We start from the raw sequence: 14,549 nt of genomic DNA, 5'->3' as shown, positions 1-14,549 counted from the left end.
AAGCAGAGTGGAAAAAATAGAATGAAAGAAAGCAGGGATGACTCCAAAGATTTTCTCAAATGAAGTCACGAGACCACTGGTAACAACTTTAAAAAAATGCGCCAGGGCCTTTGTGGAGGACGCGTTAAAGATAGTCCGAACCATGTCGCTGAAATGCAAAGGCGAATCAGTATTTAAAAGGGTCTGCACCGCTGTACGGGTGTTCGCTATGTGAAGCACGAAAGTTTCACGGGCCGAACTCAAGGCCACCTCTCTCTGAGACAAAAGAGCTCTTATTCTTGCCATGCCGTTGAAATGTGCTCCCAAGGTTGGTATTTGTGGCCAGATTGAAAACTCCCTATGTTCATGTGTGGGAGGAAATAGAACATTTCTGCAGCAAATAACCCGTTCACTTACTGTTACGATAAAAGGAATACTTTTAATTAACCCAGAACAATCTTCATTATTGAGCATCAAATAACTACCATTTTCCAACAACTTGAACGTGGGGATGATAGCAGGAACTGGCGTGCCTTGCAACACGCAAGCCATATTTGGTTGGTGTTTGTTGCATGAACCGTGTAACTGTATGTGCCTACACATTAGTGAATGATCTGGCGTCTCAGTGCATTCCTCTCCATTCAGATAAACTTCTTGATCATCTTTGAAACATCTGTATGTGTATGGAAGCGACCAGACCTCATGAAGAAAAGCACTACCTAAAGGTTCATAACGACCTATTGGTATATATTTCATACAATTTGAAAACTTATATAAAGCAAAAGGCAGCGTTATTAAACCGTGGATAAGGCACGTTGCCAAAAAACCCGCAATCCTCTGCTGATGATGTCACTGAGCATGTCATGAATGATGTAATATGTGACATCATCAGCAGTGGATTGTTTTTGTTGTTTTATATTTTTTTTATTATTTTTCTGAACATTTTTTTACTTTTTTTGAATTTTTCTGAACAGTTTTATATTTTTTTGGGTTTTTCTTGCAGGGGGCAATGAAAACGATTCATTGTAAAGGGCTCAACAGGAGCAACAAAACAAAAAAAAAGTATTTATTATTTGGGGCGTTTCGTACAAACTTGCATATGATAGTCAATAGCTCTGTTGATCAGAGTGATGCTTCTTTCTCCGTAGCAAATGAATCCATTGCAAAGTACGCAGACGTGTTTTACTTCATGAAATCTCGTTTGAATATTTGGCACCATCTCCCTGCCCTCTGGTCCCGTTACTTCCGGTACAACAGATCTTCTGGCCATAATAGGGAGATTATCTAGGTCGTTACGAAACTGTGCAGCACTGTAGTTGTTAGGATGCCACCTAGTCATATGGCGATGCATTGTGTAGTTTCCGAAACTGTATTTTTTGTCGGTCCCTCTGGACAGTCTATCTTGACATATAAGGCAAGTTACGTATCTTGCATTTACTTTTTTCTGACCTTTGGGAATTTTAAAAAATTGCCAAATGAAGTTTTCTTTCCGGTGAGACGTCCTGGGCTCCTCAGGCAAAAAGTGCCTCTCTTCGTGCTCGTCGTCCTGTTCCTCTTCTTCCTCTTCTTGCTGAATTATAACTTGAGCAGGTGGTCCACTCTTCCTTGGATGTGGTGGAGGTGGTGGGGAAGCACCAGCTGAAGCTACTAAAGAAGCCATTGCTCACTGGTAACAAAGGGTCTTTCTCTCACAATGATGAAAGTCAGAGTGAGGAAAGAAGGAGGGATTTTCATCATTTGGGAAAAAAAATAGTTCTCAACCAATGAAAAGTGTTCATTTTAGATTATATGACCTGGTCTTACATCATTAGGAAACCAAAAGTGAAATGAACCAATGAAAAGTGTTATTACCAAGTCACATGACCTGCTGTGTTTACGTTAAGCGCTTTGCAGGGCCTCCCGGTTTGCTTCCAGAAACCTGTGCTTTGCGACTCGGTAAGCGTACCAGTTCGCTAACGTAGCACGTCATATGACGTATCACGCGACAACGCGAAACGTCATGCGGACGGGAGGCGTCACGATGTTGTTTTCTAACGCGGCAGTTGCGGTAAAGAAACGTTTACCGGCTTGCGGTCTATTTCGCGGCATCAAGGTCAGCTAACGGGAAGCTTCCCGATTCGCGAAGCGGGAACGAAGAAAAAAAAATATTAAAAAAAAAAATTATTAATAAACATATAAAATATATTTTTGGATTTAAAGAAGAATACATTTTACAGCTACAGATATTAGCTGTTAAAAAAAACAATGAAATTCACTGAAAAAACCATAGGTTATAGACCATATATAGTTAGGAATTAGCATTTACAAAACCTTGAAAATTCACTGAAAAAACCATAGGTTATAGACCATATATAGTTAGGAATTAGCATTTAAAAAACCTTATTTTACTCACACAAAACCATTGAAATTCCATATATAGTTAGTTGCACTAACTATATATCGCGCACCCGCAATCCACTGCTGATGATGTCACATATTACATCATTCATGACATGGTCAGTGACATCACGGATGACATCACTGATGACATCTCAAATGACATCACTGATGACATCACTGATGACATCTCATTTGACATCAATGACCACATCACTGATGATATCATTCATGTGACAATACAATGCATCTCCTCACATTTTAATATAACCTCTGTTTCACCCAGTGTTAAATACAGAGTATAATTTTTGAAACCATTGACACACCAATACTAGTTACTACATACGTACTCACTGATTCCTACGTCTACACACACATTCACTCATTCACCCATACAATCATTCATACATACAATCACTCATCTTTACAACACTATCATATGCACTCATACACCTATACAGACACTCACACTCTGCCACTCATCCATGGAGTTACTCACACACCTAGTCAGTCCTGTAAAGAATCAATCACACTTCCATTTTCTTGTCTATACAGTTAAACATAGAGCACCTTACATTTTCAAACATATACTAACACATACTTACTTTCTTATACAATCATTGATACAAGTACACATTGATCTGCACAGAGTCACACACCTCCCAGCCAGCCACACACACACTCAGTCTCCCATACAAATACTTGGACAATCAATCAATAACCCATATAGTTAATCATATAGCTACTGATCAACACATGCAGCAGTTTACAGAACAACAGACATAATGATGCACAAATTAAGACAGTTTAGTCACTAACCCATGCACTCAGTGAGACACATTTAATCACTCACTCATACATTCAGTCATGCACCTACTAAATCCTTCGTCCAGACAGTTATACATCTACTCATTCTTCAATATGTAAAACATATTTAAACTTTACAGAAACACACAGTCACTGGATGATGTCATCAGTGATGTCATCAGTGATGTCACTGACCATGTCATGAATGATGTAATATGTGACATCATCAGCAGTGGATTGCGGGTGCGCGATATATAGTTAGTGCAACTAACTATATATGGAATTTCAATGGTTTTGTGTGAGTAAAATAAGGTTTTTTAAATGCTAATTCCTAACTATATATGGTCTATAACCTATGGTTTTTTCAGTGAATTTTCAAGGTTTTGTAAATGCTAATTCCTAACTATATATGGTCTATAACCTATGGTTTTTTCAGTGAATATATATATATATAGATATTGTTTTGAAATATTTTAGAGATTCGTTTTTTTTTCATTTTTGCAAATATTGTACTCAAATATTGCTATTTGGGTACATATTTTATTACATATTTATTTCCTAGTTTATACCTACTTTTAACAATTATTTCTTTCAATATATTACTGTTATTTTGTTAACTTTTAAATATTTGTATATACTTATCTATATAATCCTGAGATTTAGCACCATAATATTTTCCTAGTTTACTTTGGAGAAGTGCAGTCTCGATATTAAATACTAAAATATGTGTATGAGATATTTGAGCATCGTAATATTTTTGAGTTCGATGTTATATCATAAATGCTTTTGTTAGACTTAATTTGGCCTCCACAGAAATTATATTTGATATGTATTATAACACTACATGCATTCAAAGATGACATTTATTTTTATTTAGTCTTAACTAAAATAAGTTCTTGAACAAATTCGAAGGGTCTATATGTAATCTACAATTGGTAAACATGTTTATTGTGTTTCAGGAAATCATCATAGGAGACATTAAAATATGTATTTTCTTAGCTATGTAGAAGGTAACAAATGCTTTAAAAGCATTCCAATTAATACCACCGGATGTTTGTGAAGGGATATGTAATTTAAAAAAGTCATAAAAAATTGAGATTTTTTTAAATGTATACTGTTAGAATGTAAATACCTCTCACTAGGGGTTTGCAAAATTTATGTAATTTGCTTTTGCACAATTACGCAACCTTTCTAAAAGAAAACGTACAATTGTTCAAAATGTAAAATCAGCATTTGGCGCAAAATTTTAGTGCAAAACTCATCCTCATGCCCATTTTGGGGACAAGGGTTTATTTCAGGCAAAAAATGTCTTTAAAATGATAAGTGGTGCTAAAAGCAGCTGCTCATGTTCTTGATGCTCAAGTTAACCCTGTGTAATTGCACAAAACGTTTGACGCATGATATGTTAATACGTGATGTGGTTTAGCGATAATAATATGAAAATTCCTGAGTAAATAATTAGGAGTAATTGGAGAGAAAAAATTATACTATGAAAGCACATTTAGTGAGCAAGAAGTGTTGCTCACACTGATCTTTAATTTCTTTTAAATTTAGATCTACATTCTAAGTGCAAATGCACACTTGTGTCCATTTTGGATGCAAGGGTGGATTTTGAAATAATAAACTAATGCCAAATGTCAGGACTCAGTTGGAGGAAAACCCTATCTGAAGTGAACATTTAGTGAGTGTGAGCAGCTGCTCGCTATTCATGTTCAGTTGAATTTAGGGCTGTTTCTTTCCGCAGAATGCTAAGAAAATATGTATCGCTAAATGCAGAATTACTCTTCTTGTGTAATTTATGCATAATGTCATTGGACTATTTGGGAATTCCACAATTCCACTACACAGAATTACACAAGTTTCGCACACTCAACTGAAAAGAATAGGAGTAAATGTACTTATAGTAAATGTATATGTATGGACTTACCAACGCAAATAGGCCCCATAGTTTACCCACCCCGGTTCTTTTAAGCTTTTTAGTGAGCAAATCATTAGCATATATTTTTGGGAAGAAATTAATATGAGTAAATATTTTATCTTGCTTGGATACAATTTTCTGTCTTTTGGTAGGATTATGTAATGTATGAACATCACAAGATGTAAAGGTATTTATTATTTACAAAGAAATTTTTACACATTTTAAACAATTTCGATAAAACACTTGAGAGAAATTTTTTTTTAGAGCCAGACAGGTAAATTAGTCAAAAAACCCTGAATGGGAAATCATAGATAAAAAGAAAATAAATAAGCACAACAACTAAAGACAACAAAGAAAGTAGATAATACATTGAGAATACCCTGCTCAGAGGAAGAATAAAGTACTTACTTAGGCTCTAGATCGGGAAGAATTTATTTGATGTTTTGCAAAATCAGATAGATAATCCCGCCGTTTTCCAGAATCTTTGAAAAGACAGAGAAGTTCCATTGTGACTACTCGCCAAACGCAAGAATGGATTCTACTGTATCTAATATCTAAGGGCTTATTACGATGTCGGTTGCCTCTGGCTGACACCATCTCGTCTCGAGACCGACTGACCGACCTTTGGTCGGTGGATCTGACTGCCTGATTACGATGCGAGTGAACACTGTTCGGCCGCATACACACTTTTTTCAATAGGAGTTTGTGTTAAGGCCATAAACCGGCCATAATACAGGTTCCTAAAGAGAAATGGGGGTGTTTGTAAAACCCTGCACCCTGTGGCAGGCACCCCATGGTGCCTGTCATACAGTGCAGGGTTTTACAGGGCGGTAGCCTAGGTACCCCCGTGACCACCAACCGTAGGCCACAGAGGCAAGGGGGCCCTGTTAGGGCCCCCTAACTCTCTGTCCGACAGCCTCTCCGTGTCAGATGGTCAGCATGGAAAGGCTGTTGGTAACCTACATCCTAATCCCGACAGCGGAAACGCCGTCCATAGGGGATTTTACTGTTGTTTCTACCAGCTGGAATACTCAGAGAGCCAGCCAGAACAGTGTCGGAACGACCGTCCAGTTTACCTTCTGACAGCCAACATCGTAATTGGGCGGTTGGATAGCAAACTAACCGTGCCAGTCGGGAAGCCTCTGACTACATTCAAAAGGTTCCGACTAGCTTTATGACCGACATTGTAATCGGCCCCTTAATTGTTTGAGGATTGGTCGCATGGTCAATAACTTTTTTCCTTCACATTTATGGTATTGGATAAATCTTGAGATTTGAAGAAGTTATGACCGGACCAAGATAAGTTACCTTTCTCTTTTGCAGTTTGGACAACTTTAAGGAGATACACCTGAAATAGAAAAAAGTTAAGAAGCCTCCTGGTTTTGATGGGGATGCACCAGCACTTTCTTTTCTATGTAGACTATGAACTATTTAGATATTTAGACATGGAGAACTACACGAGTCCTCAAACACAGGAAGAAGCGTTGTTGCTAAGCAAAGATGTCATCTGAAACATTGCAAGGAAGAACTAAAACTATTGAATCTATTATGACTCTTTAAATCTTTAGTAACATTTTGAAGTTGACAAATTTTAGCTTCCACTTTAGGTCATTACATGAATGTATCTTTGCAACTCTAATCTTAGCTTCATTTCTGTTTTCCATGTTAATCTAATTTTCTTCTATTTATTGAAGCTTCACATTGATAGCTTTCTTAAACGGTTGGAAGGTTTATACGTGTTCAAATATTTTGCCCAGAATGAGGTTAGAGATATGTGATTCATTTGTGTGTCATGTTTTTGTTTTTGTATGCCTACCACCGCTAAACACTTCTATAACCCATTACAAATCATAATGCATCTCTAAATGGATTGAAAATATGTTTTCATTTTATTTTACCTATCAAATGCATTTTTTAGTTACTTGTGGGTCAACATCAAGGTAATCTCCTCCTATATGGGTTTGTAACACGAAGAGCTCTGTTGGCCTACAGCAGAGACAAATGCCTTTTTGTGTTTGAAATATATAAATTCCACACAAATACCTTCTGTGAGTCAATGCATGGACTGTGGACAGCTCCATTAGGAACCAATACTGCTCACTGGCTCAAACTTGTGCTATCTGCATTTTGTCCATTAATGTGGGGAAATTCCAAGTTATGTGTATGAAACGTAGACAACTTAAACACATAAGAACAGGTGTGTATTTCTGTGCTGAGCTAGTACAGCTCTTCATGATACGGCCCTGTATACAAAATAATCTTGATTTTGGCTTAAGTTGGGATCAGATATACGGTTATAAAGGAAGGGTCACGGGCGTGTCACAGCTGGGAATGGAGTAAGGCACGTTTCATCCTAGCTCCGGGTCCCCGTCAGCTTTTCAACACCATCCTGAGCACCGGGACCAGGTTTGAGCAATGTTAGCCTCAGCAGGGAACATGTGCCCTCTCTCAGTGGTCCTGGTGACGGTATCATGGACTCCTCAGAATGGCCTGGCCTGGTCCAGATCGCCATTTTGCAGAGGTGATGGCGCTGTCTTCTAAGTCTGAGGTTGTGGCGCACAGCTATGTTGTTTGGGCCACAACAGAGGAGGAGTACGGCAGAGAGAGCTGGCGATGTGGGTGTCCTCAAGTCCCCCAGCCCCCGCCTGAAACAAATCACCTGTAAGAGCACTGTAGGGCCTTTCTGTGCTGCCTGACATTGCAGAACTAACATCTTCCAGAGGACCGATTCAAAAGCCATAGAGATTGAGGAAACGGCTCAGTTGCTTTTCTGCAAAGGGCAGCCTGGCTTGTAGGGAGGCTGGATGGACTGGCTTTGCAGGCATGCCCACGTATCCCTGCTCCTGCTTCCTGAGGCCTTCAAGAGGGCCCCCTGAGGGTGAGTGCAGAGGACAGAGCTGCCATCTTGGTGAGAAGTGTATTGTGGCCTGTGGGAGCCAAGCCAGAGGTGCAGCAGCTCTGCAGCCGGGAGCCGCCGTTTGTGGGTGCGATGGGTAAGACTGGCTGTCCAGGCATGCCTCCATATCCCTGCTACTGCTCCCTAGAGACTACCTGCTGTGGAACAGCTTGACTGAGCCCGCCATCAGGAGTGGGTGAGCGCTGCAGGACAGTAGCAAGCGTATCTCTGCTGCATTTCTCTAGTGGTGACGGTCTCCCTGTGGAGACATCAGGGTACCCTCACCATCTCTCATCAAGGCTGTGCGCCCAGAAACAGTATGATCCTGGTGCATAGACGAGCCAGTGTTCATGGCAAGGCTGGTCAGTTGTGTCTTGGCTGTGCATGCTGTGTGTTAATGCGGAGGTCTGCCCCATTTACGCACTCACCTGGACCTCTGTGCAGGGGAGAACTCATCAGACTGCTCGAAACCTGCAACAGCAGCAGACCAGCCTTCTCCCCCAACCTTCCATTATTGTGAGTAGTCGCACCCCGGTAGCAGGGGACTGGCCTGGGGTGTCTGACCGGCGCTTTCTGTCTGTACAAGACGCGCATCAAGTGCGGGATAGTGGTTCCATGAACTATAAAACTTGGGACTTGTGCCAAACTGTTGGTCAGTGCTGAAGTTACTACCTGCCCCACTTATTCTACTGGTCCTTGAGGGGTTTTGAAGGGACTGCACCTCTTTTATGGAGTGGGGCGTCAAGGGCCCTATGTGAATGAATATATGCTTGTCCCCTGCAGCGAAGACGGTGTCTCCTTCCCCTGGGGTGAACTCTGCCCTTTGAGTGACTGCTTATAATCCTGCGTCCTGATGGTGAGTTACCTATGGCACAATGATAGATACACAGCATCTGTTCTGATATGGAGCAGGGGTGCCTCCTAGGCTCAGTCTGTAATCTCTGCACCCGTCTTCCCTACATTCTGACACTATGCCATGCCTTAAGCCCACCAAAAACAATCCAGTGACCTCCCTCTAGAGCAAAGCCACCCCAGCAGAATTAAAAGTTACAGATTCCCACTTCTGAAAGCATGACTGGAGGTTGGATCAGTGTCTAGTTTGCAATTTTATATGGGCCATTTGCTGCTGGAGATCCTCTCTGAAATAGCCTCACTTATAGCATACTTTAAGTCTTGCTTCCGGGGCATTTGACGCAATGTCTCTGAGAAAGGGGGGTGTGGATGACCAAACAGTTGATTCTCGCTCGGAGGACAAGGAGATGCTGCGGCACAAAGTAGTGGCACTCGAGTACAAACAGATAGAACAAACTAAGCAGGAGGATTTGGAACATAGGAGCCGCCAAAACAATATATGCATCAGAGCCCAAGGGAGTGCTATTAAGTGACATTCTGGCCTTTACAGCTGAGCTCCTACAAACAATCCATTGGGACAAGGAGGCCCTCCTCGGCTTTGGTTATGGCTCACCATGCGGTATATACACCTGTGCTCCCTGACTCAGTTACTGACATCCTAGTGCGAGGGCAAGAAGCTATCATGCAGGCCTTCAGAAGCAAGGCTGACCTGGTATTTCATGGCTTCACCATCCAAGTCTTCCAGGATCTCTCTCCAGTTATGCTAAGCAGACAACACAACTTTAAGCCAGTCACCAATAAACTGAGGGATTTAGTCATTCGATATCAGTGGGGACACCACTTTGCCCACTTGTTTCCATGGGAAGGTAATCAACAGGCTATGCGTTCAATGGTGGAGGCAAAACATCTGCTGGGGCTCGCAACTGACCATCAGGACAGAGACTCTTCTCCACTCTGCACGTCATCTAAAGAAGGACTGAGCCCCATGTGCACCACGCTGCGGCCCCATCTACCGGACAAGTGACAAAAGGAGACAGCATCCTAGGAGACCAAACACAACATTATGCAGCATTTTCAGTGCATGCTAAGGACTCCCCCCGGCTGCCTCCACCTCTGGCTCACTGTAATGCGGAGACAATAATTTATCAATGCGTGGGCAACCCTCCCCTGCTGTGGCCCCCACAATTTAGGTAACCTTAGACCACAGATGCATCGTGCCATGGGGTTCCAGTGATCACCCTGGCTATTCCCCCCATGTTGAGACTCAGACTACTCCTAATTGCCTGCCCCCATCACTCGTACCTCAGGAGAGTGACTCCTCATGCAGGATTTGTGTATGTCCATGCCGATTTCTACGGGACGTGAAATACATTGTTGGGCCCTGTTGGGACGCTGTTTTTGGTTTTTGCTGTTTGTTTATTTCTTCCTTAGATCAATCACTACTGGAGACTATTGCACTTGATTAATTAATTTCACGCACTGCATGTCACCACATCTGACTGAAAGATACACAATCCTCCCATTTCATGTTTTGGCTTATTAGGCTATCAGGACCCCCAAGGATTCCTTAACCCGCATTCTCAGAGTACCCGGATGAAGGGTACAGGAATTCTGTGGGATCCATTCCTTTCCCATAGGCCCAACACCACTGCGGCCTTCTGTATATCATGGTGCCACTTCACACTCTTCTACACCACAGACCCAACAATGGCCACTAAGTTGCTTTCCTTAAACGTTTGTGGGCACACACATCTACTATTTTCCATCAAATATGAACCAAGCCATGTGGATGCCTCCTTATGCTTATGACCCAAACCATCCTAAGTTTGGTGTTCCCCAGGGTTCCACCTTGAGTGCAACATTGTTTAAAGGTTTACTTGTCTTCTTTAGCCTCCGTAGTGGAATCCTTTAGAGTGCAGGTCATCTCTTATGCTGATGATATGAAGATCCTTCTGACAGGAGACCAAAATGTTTCCATCACCCATCTTAAATTTGAAGCATGTCTGTCAGCTGTTTTCAAGTGGGTGCGTTTAAGTAACCTTGAGTGCAACATGAGCAAGACAGAAGTTCTGTTTTTTGGGTCTCCTCCCGCTTCTTGGGGTGCTGAAATCTGGCCTACCTCTGCACCATCTCCTCCAACTCCGGGCAAAGTGGTCCAGAATCTTGGAGTGAAAATTTGATAGGGATCTGTCCTTTAAACCTCAAGTAGAAAACATGGTTGCATCCTGCTTTAGTATTCTGCGGCTCCTCAAGAAGTTTCTTTTTCTGCTCCCAACTTCTTGTTAGAAGAAGGTGGTCCACACACTAAATACCTCCCACCTGGACTATGCTAATGTGCTAGATTGGGGTCTCTCTTTATACCAATTCAAGAGACTCCAACTGATGCAGAATGGTGCAGCAAGAATCCTGTGCAGCATTCAGAGAAACCTCTCTGTTAGGGCCCACCTTATGGAGTTTCACTGGCTGCCTATTTGAGAGAGAGAGAGGTTTAAAGGGCTTCTGCTAGCACATATGTCTTTTAATGGCATTGTTCCCTCTTATCAAAACAAGAAACTCTCCCACAATAAGCCACCTAGAGCTCTACGCGAACACACTGCAATACTAGTGACAAAGCCAAAAATGAAGAGGAAGAGATGGGGTGGTTCCTCTTTTTCAGCTCTGGCTGCTGCTGAGTGGAATGCTCTCCTGCTACATCTTAGGGCCATAAAGGAGGTTAACCCCTTTAAATATCAACTAAAAACCTGGCTATTTAAGATAGCTGATTAAACTGCTCTTACTGTGGGAACTGGACCATCTAATCTACGGGCGCTGGGACACTCTAGAGTAGATGCGTACTTCATAAACACTTTAAGCTTAAACTTAAACTAAAACCTTGGGGGAGCGTGTTCTATGCTAGGCAGGCTTCTGCTCCACTGTTTCAAAGGTAGTGAGGGATAAGGAGAGCCAGGTTTGTGGTCTCAATTCACCTAGCCAACCAAACAGGTATGAGGAAACAAATTGCAACATGACCCGGACGTTGTCCTCCTTCAGGAGTCCCATTTTATGGGATCAGACAGTCAGCTGGATGGCCCACACGAAATACCCACTACACTACTGGACACACACATCTAGTAAAAGTTTGGGTGTGTGTGTTCTATGCAAGGCACGATTCTGCTCCACTGCTTCGAAAGTAGCCACAGATAAGGAGGGCTGCTTTCTAAAGTTGTGCATGTTTAGGAGCAAAAAGCCTCTCACACTTCTAAACATATATGCCCCTAACCATGCACAGCACCTCTATCTCAGGCATACATTGCAGGATATAGCTGGAGGGTGTAGTATTGCGTAGTATTGACCCAGACTTAGACAGAAGCACAGTTGCATACCATGGCACTGGGTCTATGGCTACCCAACTTAAGCAGGACATCACAGGACCGGCGCTAGTACACGCTTGCTAATATAAGCATCCCGATGTATGTGATTGCTCATTTTATTCCCATGTTCTTGCATCATATTTACACATTGATGTTTTCCTAACTCACTTCCTCATAAGCGACCTCAACACAATGGACATCTCTATTTCTGATCACTCCCACGTAGAACTGATGTGGTGCAGCTATATCCCCTCTCGTTGTGGCCACCACAATGGTGCTTACTTTTGAGGCAACTCTGAGACCTGGTGGATGTGACTGAGATCCATAAAGGCATCATTGGGTACTTTGAGCTGAACTCCATTCCAGACATCTTGCTGCATACACTCTGAGACAGATTCAAAGCCACCGTTAGGGGGTTGATTTCTGCCATACCTCTAGCCAGAGGGGGAGAGGCCAGTCAGATGGAATAAAATCTGAAAACTGAAATTAAATCATTGGAAAAGCAGGACCAGATAATCCCAACTAGATGCAACAAATCGTGACTAGCTATCCTGCGTGGTCAAATGAGAGCACATAGAACTAATTGAGCTGAACGCTCCCTCATAGTGCTAAAGCGGAAATACTTGAAATGGGGAGAACACGGTAGGCTCTTTCTTAGCTTGCAGACCCTGCCAAGTCCAGGCCTTGGAGCACATTGTTAAACTGCACAATGGGGACAGGGGATGGGTGATTTCTTAGTGGGACAACCAGTAGATGTTCCATGAATATTATCAAACTCTTTACACATGAGATGGTGTCCCCCCAACATTGATATATGAGAACCTTCATAAATGCGACTGGGACCCTATTGATCCCCAACACGTGGAGTTCCTTGACACTCCAATCACCCATGAGCAGTTTAGGCTCTCCCACTAAGTCCTGATGCGCTACCTATCATTTTCTACAGGCTGTTTCTGCTTAATATGCAGGAGAACCTATTAAAGCTGTTCAATTCCTTCACACAGGACATGGGCTTATGCCCTTCATGTTATTGTCCTGCTCTTCTTTATGTCTTTTGTCACATGGATATGTTTTTGACCATGTTAAACCCAAAAAGTAATCATGTGAAACCCTCTTGTTATGATTGTAATATTCTGATTAAGGTTAAGGTATTAGAATGACATTCAAGAATGCCCAATATTCTGATTAAGGTTAAGGTATTAGAATGACGTACAAGAATGCCAAAATCTTTACTCTCATATCTTGTACTAGGAGTTATTTTGTTAACTTTCCTCTTCTTGTGCTTTGCGAACTTTTGGACATGTCAAGATAAAGCACAGGTTATTTTCCCCATTAACACGTGCTTTTGACACGTACTTTTATGAAGAACTCGTTCTCACGTTGCTAAACACGCTTGGGAGAACGTGACCGGCAACGTCTAAAAAGCAGGCTATAATTAGAAGCCAAACCTAGAACTCCCGCTTGACTTCGTTTCAATTTAGACCTGCTTTGGGGCACACCAGTAGGTGAGGGGGGGGGGAAGCACTGACACAGACACCAAATTAGTGTGATAAAGGCCGCTTTAGTGGAATCAGGTGCACCTACAACACTGTCCCACCTGGCCTGTGCCGAACAAAACTACTGCTCACTGAATAACAACTGCCTGACAGCCCCCACCCCCATCCCTAAAGTTAACCCCAACATTGCAACTGAAATACAACACATCCGCTCAGCAACCTACCCCCCGACTGAATGCCACATTGACCTCCATGACCTCACCCCCGCCTACCATACAGTCCCAGGCCTCCAGCAAATCCACCCTATCTCCTTGGGAAAGCGCCCCCAGTAACCGCACTTGTTCCAGCGACAACACAACTTTAAACACCCTAAACCAGTGCACCATCGACCAACAAAACCCCTCAAAACCAGGACCAACCCCGCCACTCAAAAACCCGGAGGGAAAATTACAGGGAGGGAGGGCCAAAAATCTGCCTACAGACCCCTGGCTGCTGTGTCACTGCACCACAAAACAGTGTGCAGTGACACAAAATGGCCGCATATATAGGGGCCAAGCCCGAAAGAAGCCCAAAGAGCCCAACCAGCCCAACCAGCCCAAGCAGCCCCAGCTACGGGGAGCCCCTAGTGCCAAACTTCCACCCCCCCTCCCCTGGTGCCCCAAACTTCCCCGGGGGGGAGAGCCTCCCGATGGTTGGCCACCCCCCCAAATCCCCATTGGGGCACACCAGTAGGTGAGGGGGGAAGCACTGCCACAGACACCAAATTAGTGTGATAAAGGCCGCTTTATTGGAATCAGGTGCACCTACAACAATGTCCCACCTGGCCTGTGCCGAACAAAACTACTACTCACTAAATAACAACTGCCTGACAGCCC

This window comes from Lissotriton helveticus, chromosome 12 (assembly GCF_964261635.1).
Source record: "Lissotriton helveticus chromosome 12, aLisHel1.1, whole genome shotgun sequence".
Classification (NCBI taxonomy): Eukaryota; Metazoa; Chordata; class Amphibia; order Caudata; family Salamandridae; genus Lissotriton; species Lissotriton helveticus.
Note: the sequence above shows the minus strand (reverse complement) of the source record.